The following is a 6,993-nucleotide window of genomic DNA, read 5'->3' as shown; positions in this document are numbered from 1 at the left end:
AAGATTTACAAGGATATTGCCAGGGTTGGAGGATCTGAGCTACAGGGAGAGGCTGAACAGGCTGGGGCTGTTTTCCCTGGTGCGTCGGATGCTGAGGGGTGACCTTATAGAGGTTTACAAAATTATGAGGGAGTCATATCCTTTGCCTAGGATAAATAGGCAAAGTCTTTTCCCTGGGATCAGGGAGTCCAGAACTAGAGGGCATAGGTTTAGGGTGAGAGGGGAAAGATATAAGACCTAAGGGGCAACCTTTTCACGCAGAGAGTGGTACATGTATGGAATGGGCTGCCAGAGGATGTGGTGGAGGCTGGTACAATTGCAACATTTAAGAGGCATTTGGATGGGTATATGAATAGGAAGGGTTTGGAGGGATATGGGCCAGCTGCTGGCAGGTGGGACTAGATTGGGTTGGGATATCTGGTCGGCATGGACGGGTTGGACCGAAGGGTCTTTTTCCATGCTGTACATCTCTATGACTCTATGACTCTATGACATAGGTATGACAAACAAAAAGGCACAACAACCCCTCTTCTTCCTCAGGTGGCTAAGGAAATTTGGTATGTTTATACGGCCCCTCACCAACTTTTACAGATGCACCATGGAAAGCATTCTATCTGGATGCATCCCTGCTTGGTACAGCAACTGCTCTGTCCAGGTCTGTAAGAAACTTACAGGAAGTTGTGAACACTGTCCAGATAATCACAGAAGCCAACCTCCAATCCATGGACTCCATCTACACTTCCTGTTGCTGCGTAAAGGCAGCCTACATCATCAAAGACTCTCCCACCCTGGTTATAGTCTCTTCATACATCTTCTGTTAAGCAGAAGATACAAAAGCTTAAACACATGTACCAACAGGCTCAAGAAAAGCTTCTTCCCTGTGGTATTAGAACGCTGAATGGACCTCTCAAATTTCAAATCTAATGTCGATCGTGCTTTTGCATACCTCCTGTGTAGCCATGACTTTATATGCCTAGCTCTGTTAGAGTTGTACAGCATGGAAACAGACCCTTTGGTCCAACCAATACATGCTGACCATAATCCCAATCTAGACTAATCCCACCTCCCTGCATTTGGCCCATATTGCTCTATGTACTTATCCATGTACTCATCTAAATGTCTTTTAAATATTGTAACTGTAGCTGCATCCACCACTTCCTCTTGTGACAATAATAAATCAAATCAAATCAAATATAGCAGATACATGAAATCTGAAACAAAGACAATGCTACAGAAACTTAATAGGTCTGGCAGCATCTGTGGAGACAGAAACAGAATTAACATTTTGAGTATGGCATGACTTATTCAGAACTGAAAGGCGCTGGAAGATTTTTTGAATATACATTTGGCAGAGATAGAGGAGGAACAAGAAGGCAGATGGTGGTGAGGCCCAGTGCAAAAATAAAGGGGGTTAATGATGGTGACAGAGATGTAGAATGAGTGTTAATTAAGTTTGTGAAAGGGACAACTCGATTAACAGCAACATAAACAAGACATAAACAAGTCAAGACTATGTTGTGATGGGGAGAGGGAGAAGGGAATGTAAGTAAAATGGAGAACAGACAAAGTGAGGTTGGTTTATGAAGTTATGGAATTCACTGCTGAGACTCAGTGCTGAAGCAGAAACGGTGTTGTTCTTTGAGCTTTCATTGTGCTTCATTGGAATTTTGCAACAGGCCATCAACTTTAACAATGCAACTATCTCATTAGCCCTTTTTTAAAATCCTAGGATGAAGACCATCAGGATCTGGTGATTTGTCAGCCAACAGCTCCAACAATTTTCTCAATACCACTTCCCCACTGATCGTAATTTTTTCCAGTACCTCCCTTTCTTCCTTCCATTTTTGGATTTAAAGCTATTTCTGGCATCTTACTTTTATCCTTAGTTGTGAAAGTTGATGAAAAATACCATTTCCTTATTTCTATTAATTCCCCAAACTTCATCTATGTCAGGTCATAAAGTTTAGAAGGGAAATAGAGAAAACAGCAAAGAGGCTGGTGTAGCATTACTGATTATAAACAGAATCACTTCTATGGTGACGGTGGATGTAATGAGGAGAAAGCACCCAGTAGAGACTTTATAGGTGGAACTGAGGAACAGGAAAGGAACTAAAACAGCAGATGTCATATATGGATCACCTGGTAGCAGTTCAGAGTGCTAGGCTCTATACATGCTGAGATGAGGCAATTATGTAGCAAAGGCAGGGTAGTATTAATGGGGGATTTTAATTTTAACATAGACTGGGAGAGACAGACAAGCACCTGCTAGGAAGGCTATGGATTTCTAAAGTGTGCCCGGGATAGTTTCCCACGTCAATACCTCTTGCATGTGACAAGGGAACAAGCAATCTAATAATGAGCAATGAGCCTGATTTAATTAGTGACCTAGCTGTTCATGAGCATTTGTCAAATAGTGATCATAACATGATTGAATTTCATGTGAGCATTTGTAAGAGATAAGCAAAGATCGATTACTAGAAATTTGGATTTATATAAGGAAGTCTGTAATAGAATGAGGCAGAGACTGTCCACAGTAAACTGGGAAGCTCTGTTAATAAATAAAACAACTAAGTGGAATAGTGGATGATATTCAGAGAAATATTTAATGCGATTCAGAAGCAGTTTATATCCATGAGTAGGAAAAAGCAGCCTTTTTAAAATTCATTCATGGGATATGGCTATCACTGGCATGGCCAGTGTTTATTATCCATCCTTAATTACCCAGGAGGGAGTTACAAGTCAACCACATTGTTGTGGGTCTGGAGTCACATTTGGCCAGACCAGGTAGAGATGACGGTTTCCCTCCCTGAAGGACCTTAGTAAACCAGATAAGTTTTTCCAACAATTGGCAATGGATTCCTGGTCATCATTAGACTCTTAATTCCAGATTTTTTTGTTGAATTCAAAATCTACCATCTGCCATGATGGGATTTGAACCCTGGTCTCCAGAACATTATTGGGGTCTCTGGTTTAAGAGTTCAGCAAGAAATCCACTGGGCCGTTGCCTCCCTCTTGGATGCCGAAGGAGGTGAGTGACAATGAAAAAGTTTATAAAAATGGAAAGAACAGTATAGACCCCACAGGATGGGGCAAATACAAAGACCAACAAAGGGCAACAAAGCATCTTATTAGAGCACCCAGAAAAAAATTATAAAAAGAAATGTGCAAAGGACAAAGAGGAGAAATTTTATAATTATATAAAGGGACAGCGGTTGGCTGAGAGTACTATTGATCCACTGAAGGTTGAGAATGGAGATATTGTCAGTGACCATGGGAAAATTGTAGACATGCTGAACAATTATTTTTCTTCAGTATTCACAGCAGGAAAGGAAAATAGCCAAAAGTCCCAAGAAAATTAACAAAGGATTAGGGACTGAGTCTAAATAAAATGAACTTAAATAAATCATCATTAATGGGGAATTAATGGAATTGAAGAAAGACAAATCCCAGCACCTGAGGATGGTTTCCAAGGTGTTAAAGGGGGTATGACGGCACATTGCCAATGCTCTAATGGTAATCTTTCAGTGTTCCCTGGATTTGGAAGTTATATGTCTGGTTGGAAATTTGCTCTTTAAGAAGAGTGTCAGAGGGAAACGAGGGAATTAGCCTAACATCTATGGAAGGGAAATTGTTGGAGTCTATAATCAAGGATAGGGTAACTGGAATTACCTCAAAAAATCTCAGTTAATCAGGGAGAGTCAGCATAGATTCAAGAAGGGCATGTCATGCCTGACAAACCTCATAGAGATTTTTGAAGATGTGACAAAGTTATGGACAGAGGTAACTTGATGGATGTTTTTTATATGGACTTGCCGAAGGTTTTTGATGAAGTCCCACACAGTAGATTGTTAGCTAAAGTAAAAGCCCATGGAATTACTGACATGGATAGGAAATTTGCCAAGAGACTGGAAACAGAGTTGGAATAATGGGTAAGTACTCAAATTGGCACAACATGATTTGTGGCGTCCCACAACGATCCATGTTTGGGCCTCAATTATTCACAATATTCATTAGCAACTTGGCTAATGGCATAAAATGTCAAATATCCAAAATTGCTGATGACACAAAATTGGACAGTATTACAGACAGTGGTGACGACAGCATAAAATTACAACAGGATATTGATAGATTAAGTGAGTGGGCAAAGCTGCGGCAGATGGATTTTAATATAAATAAGTGTGAAGTTATCCATTTTGGACCAAAAAAAGGATAGATTAGGGTATTCTTTAGAAGGCACAAAATTAAGTGCAGTGGATGTCCAACAAGACTTTGGGGTTCTGGTGTATAGCTCTTTAAAATGGCATGAACAGATGCCTGAAATAGTCAAGAAGCCAATGGAATATTGGCCTTCATATGTAAAGAACACAAGTATATGGTTGCAGACATTATGGTGCAGTGATACAAATCTCCAGTTAGAGCCCTCTTAAAGTACTGTGAGCAGATCTGGGTACCACACTTTAGGGAGGATGTTTTGGCCCTTGAGGGAGTTCAATGCAGGTTTAGAAGGATGATGCCTGCACTTCAGGGTTTAAATTGTGAGAGAGATTAGGCAAATTAAGACTTTGTTCTCTTGAATTTAGATGGTTAAGGGATAATCTAATTGAGGTCTTCAGGATACTGTACTAACAGGGAGAGATGGGGTAGATGAAAATAAACTGTTTCCACGGGTAGACAATTCTAGAATTAGGAAGCAATTCTAAGCATTAGGGCCAGGTCATTCAGGAGAGATGTTAGAAAGCAGTTCTATAATGCAAAGAGTAGTGGTAGTTTGGAACTATCTTCTTCAAATGAAGGTCGATGTTAATTCAATTGTTAAATTCAAATCTGAGATAGACAAATTTTTATTAAGCAAGAGGATCAAGGGATATGGGCCCAAGGCAGACCAATGGAGTTTGGCCATCTTATCGAATAGCATAACAGGCTGGAGGGGCTGAATGACCTAGTCCTATTCCCATGATCTTCACACTCACTTTCTTAACTTTTCTAAGATATACCAATAGAAACACATGTTTTTAATTTTCTAGCTGGCTTTCCTTCATACCTAATTATTCCCTCCTTTTTTATTTTTTAAATTAATCATGTTCTATCGAATATTGTGACCTTCCAAGGTATATGGCATTCTAACAAGAAAATTAGATGCCAACTGATTCCTCTAGTTTTTCAAATGAAAATAAAAAATTTTGCAAGAGAAGATAAAAAATGATATGTGTATGCTGCATTATAAAAGCAATATTTAACAAGTTCTATATTCCACATCCATCTTGAAAACCCGAAAAAATTCATTAAGGTTAACACGTGGACTTCTTTGTTCTCATAATTCATTACAACAAAAGCAATGTGTTCGAGGACATCCAACAATTCTTTAGATAAGCATTTCCTACTGTAAAGCATTTCAAATTGACCTGCAACAACCCATTTTATTTTTGAAATATAGAAGATTTTTTATATGCATGAAATCAATGCATAATTGGTTTTCCATGACATTTTGATGAGTGAACATTTTCCCAGAACAAATGGTTATCAACATTCTGTAGGCATATTTTTCTTTCCCAGTTGCTTATTATATAGGGAAATATTTGATAAATACATAGTCATATCTATTGCTTCCACTAGCGCAAGTGTCTCTGCAGCTAAGGTGCTTTTAACCACTATTTTTTTAAAAATTCCAAAGTTAAGGGACAACATTTATCATTTTCTTTCCTCAATAAAATGATAATGAATCTTGCTATGCACAAATAACTGTTAAAAGATTAGAGTGTGAGATGTCATTAAAAACAACCAATTCCATTTCTTTCGGGTCACCTAGGGTTGGAAATCTGAGCGTACAATGTTCTAAACTTAACTTCTTCAATGTCTTATTTGTTTTCAGCACTTAGCCAATAGTAGCATATTTCAACATGGTGCTTACTTCTAACACACAACAGCATTCACCAGATCTAGTTTGTGTGCATATCCAGTTGAAATGCCCAACTAAACTTGGTATCCAGTTTACTTCTTGCTTGGTTATAGAGTCTTTATTTTATCTGGATCTAGCCCAATTTATCTGGATCTTTTTAACTTTTTCTAGGTAAGAATGTTCATTCAGAGTTATTCCCAACTTAGCCTGTTTAATATCTAATTTTCTATATCTAAAAGTTCCTAAAGCCTGACTTCTAATTTTATATTCCTTTATAATTTTATCTATCACTCATGTTTCAAATGCCTTGGATCCTCCCGCATGGAATTATCCATGTAGATTAAGAAGGTGCCTACCAGTTTTTATAGAGTCATACAGTCATACAGCATGGAAACAGGCCCTTTGGTGCAATTAGTCCATGCTGACCATGTTCCTAGCTAAACTAGTCCCACCTGCAATGCCCTTGGCCCATATCCCACCAAACCTTTCCTATACATGTACTTATCCAAATGTCTTTTAAACATTATAACTGTATCTGCATCCATCACTTCCTCTGGGAGTTCATTCCACATATGAACCACTCTCTGTGTAAAAAAGTTGCCCCTCATGTCCTTTTTAAATCTTTCTTCTTTCACCTTAAAAAAATGCCCTCTAGTTTTGAATTCCCCCACCTTAGGGAAAAGACCTTTGCTATTCACCTTATCTATGCCCATCATGATTTTATAAGGTCAATGCTCAACCTCCTATACTCTAGTGAAAAAGTACCAGCCTATCCATGTTTATAACTCAAACTCTTCAATCCTGGCAACATCCTGGTAAACCTTTACTGAACCTTCTCCAATTTAATAATATCCTCCCTATAACAAAGTGATCAGAACTGCATACAATGCTCCACAGGAGGCCTCTCTGACGTCCTGAACAAACTCAACATGACAGGTCAACATGATGGTTCAGTGGTTAGCATGACTGCCTCACAGCACAAGGGACCCAGGTTTGATTCCAGCCTCGGGTGACTGTCTGTGTAGAGTTTGCACATTCTCCCTCTGTCTGCGTGAGTTTCCTCCCATAATCCAAAGAGGTGCAGATTAGATGAATTG

This window comes from Chiloscyllium plagiosum, chromosome 15, assembly GCF_004010195.1.
Source record: "Chiloscyllium plagiosum isolate BGI_BamShark_2017 chromosome 15, ASM401019v2, whole genome shotgun sequence".
Taxonomy (NCBI): Eukaryota; Metazoa; Chordata; class Chondrichthyes; order Orectolobiformes; family Hemiscylliidae; genus Chiloscyllium; species Chiloscyllium plagiosum.
The sequence above is the reverse complement of the archived record's forward strand: the minus strand, read 5'-3'. Positions refer to the sequence as shown.